Raw genomic sequence first — 3,377 nt, forward strand, 5'->3', positions numbered from 1 at the left:
TAAATATGTGCCAGCTAGATAAGGCAGTGGAATCAAGAAGATGCATCTTCCTGAGTTAAAACCACACACATTTAATAGGTATATGATCTTGGGAAAGACACTCAGCCCTGCTTTCCTCAGTTCCATGTCTATACTTGGAGGAAATGGCAAATAACCGCAGTATCTTTGTGGGGAAAAAAAAGCAAACTAAAAATGGGGTCATAGAGTCGGACACAACTGAAAAATGGTGGAACGACAACAGGTGTATACTATATGAATATAAGTTCATTTTAAGGGGGAGAGTCATACCTGGAAGAATGTGTGATTTCATCTGAGCCTTGAAATAAACTAGGAATTCTAAGGGGCAGAGGCAAGAAGAGAGTATTCCAGGCACAGAGTAGTATGTACAAAACAAGGGAAATTGGGTGTCACAGTACCATGTATGAGAAAAATTCAAAGGCTCAGGAGAGTAAAGGAAGAGGAATGAAGTCTAACGGGGCTTGAAAGGTCAGCTGGAACCACGTTGTGAAGGACTTTCAAGACCCTAATGAGTCAATATTTGATCTGGGAAATAAGGGGGTCAATAGAAGTTATTAACTAGGGAAGTGATACGATTTAGTAGGGGAGTGATAGTTCTAACCTGTAAGTGAAGTCATATGATGAGTTGTCTACTCAGGTAAGACAGAGTCTACACAGCACCAAAGTATCTGGATCAAAAATAAAAAGCTACACACCAAAGAAAGACCAGATGTCCATTTGGGAAATGTTTATGCAAATTCAGAAATACAAGTCACATTTCAAATATTAGAGTTCGGTGAAAAAAATTAGAAAAAACAATTTGTATAGATATTTTTAATTAATAGTCCCATCTCTCCTACTTGTCAGATGTATGACTTTTTGAGGTAGCTTTGTTATATACTGGGTAGAACTCTTGGCTTGGAATCAGGAAAGATGCTGGGCAAGTCACTTAACCTCTGTTTGCCTCAGTTTCCTCATCTATAAAATGGAGATAATGGAATTTACCTTACAGAATTGTTGCAAGGATAAAGTGAAATAATAATTGTAAAGTGCTTAGCACAGTGCTTGGCACAATGTAAGCATTGTATGTTAGCTATTGTTATCTATAAAATGGGAACAATAATAGCACCTTCCTTTCAGGGTTGTTATGAGCATCAAATGAGATAATAATTGTAAAGCACTAAGCATAGTTTCTAGCAAATAGTAAATACTATAGAAAAGTTTAATCCCTTTCCTTTTGTTTTGGCAATTCATATTACTTCTCTGGGTCCCAATTTCCTCATCTATAAAATGATGAAATTAATGTAGAAGTTCTTCATAAGTCTTTTTCTTTTGTTTGTCGTTTTTTAACTTTTAACAATCCATGATTCTTTATTCTATCTTAGTAGCAATGGTCTTGCATCTACAGTTTGTGATTCAAACTTTAAATTTAACAAGTATATTCATTTAATGAAAGAATTCTCTGAATCTCTTCATTGCTATTATTAATTTTATTTTCTAAGGGTAGGGCAAATCTAATACACTTCTTGGTAGTCAGTTTGGTCTGTTTAGATCTATTGGGAAGAGGGAATAGGTTATATAGAGGGCTAACCTATAACCAGGGGCACAAAACCTACATTGTTTTACCTGATGAAATTCAAGTAGAGACTAAATATAAGTTTTTCTAAGCTAGTCAGTATATAAAGTCCTTAGAAATAGCATGCCAAAATTAGACATGGCATCATTAAAAGAAATTGAAAACTACTGAAATCTTTGCATTCAGTCTTTCATAGCACAATGGAGATGAAACACATCTATGAATTTTTGAAAATTATTTTTCTGGTATAGATGGTTCCAGGTAAGAAACTTGTCTATTAAAGTAAAAAAGCACCTTCTCTGCAACTGATTGCCTTAAAGGGCTGTTTGGGTGGCAAAGAGAGCTTAAATGAGTAGATCAGTGTCCCACATCCACACACAGCCACATCTGTGTGTATGCATCTATTAGAGTTATTAGGGGCTCCATGTACCTTCATAGAACTATCTAGAGATAGTTTTCCTTTCCTTTCCCAGATCCCCTTCAGGAATGACCTCTTGCTTCTCATTAAACTTACCCATCCTAGGGCTGCCAGGCAGCCATCTTCCTTACCTTCAGCCTGACTTACCTATTTTCCCTTTAGTTGGAGTTGTTCTGTAGCCAACTGCTCTTCCTCTAATAGTACAACTAGACAGCCCAAGCAAGGAAAGGCAAAGAAGGAGATGTTGGCTAGGGTGGGAGGAGAGGAAAAATGTATATAGAGAAAATGTAAAAATGAAAAACAAATGGACTGAGGACAAATGCAAGAGCTTTCCTAGGCAATGTAGCAGTTGTCATTGCTTAGCTTAAAAAAAACAAAAACAAAAGCAAAAACCAGCTGCTTTGCTATGTGGAAATGACAGTGCTGAGTGTGAAAATAAATGGAGTCCATTCAAAATAAGATCACATTAAATTTTTGAGTCAAGGTTTTAAAAAAGTTATAACATACATCAGAGACATATACTCTTAAGAGATGCAATATGTTGGGTTTATTTAACATAAGAAAATCTGCATAGATTAATTTATACAACAGGAAATTAATTTAATTGATCAAAGAGTTATAAAGTAATTGACCATGTAAATAAATATTTGCGTATAACATGATAGTTTCAGTAGAAGAAAGGAAATGACCATCTTAAGAATGTTCCCTTGGTTGAGAAAAACTATCAGATCCTTTCTTTTTCCTCCTAGGTTGTTAATATCAGTCATATAGTCAATAAACATTAATTAAGCATTTACCATGTGCCAGGCACTGTGTTAAATGCTAAAGATCCAAAAAGAGGCAAAAGACTATCCCTACCCTCAAGGATATCCCAATGATTCATTAGATAAACAAGAAAAAATAGTCATCACTCTATAATAAAAGTCATAAAAATAAAGTAATTTCTTAAGTTTTTCTTTTGGGAAAAAAATTATAGTCACAATAGCTAAGTTTCATTAGAGCACAGCTATCTTGGACATCAGATGATTAACAAATGTTATTTTTTCTATATTGTTAGTAAGTGCTATTATGTCTTATTTGGGTGCATTTTCAAACTATATTAAAGCTTGAAAAATGAATTATGCATTTTTGCATATTATATAATTAGCAATTATTTATACATTTTAGCTAGCTATAAGTTAAACCATGATTTTTTAAGTTTCCATAAAAAAGACAATATAGATCATAACAATTTTATGTAGTACTCACTTTTTACCTAAACATCAAACATTACTTATATGTTGTCCCCAAAGTAAACATTTTACATTCAAAACAGATCTGATATATCAGACTTTTGTAAATCATTGATATGATCAATAGATCAATCATATGTCTACAGATAAATGA

This window comes from Gracilinanus agilis, chromosome 3 (genome assembly GCF_016433145.1).
Source record: "Gracilinanus agilis isolate LMUSP501 chromosome 3, AgileGrace, whole genome shotgun sequence".
Classification (NCBI taxonomy): domain Eukaryota; kingdom Metazoa; phylum Chordata; class Mammalia; order Didelphimorphia; family Didelphidae; genus Gracilinanus; species Gracilinanus agilis.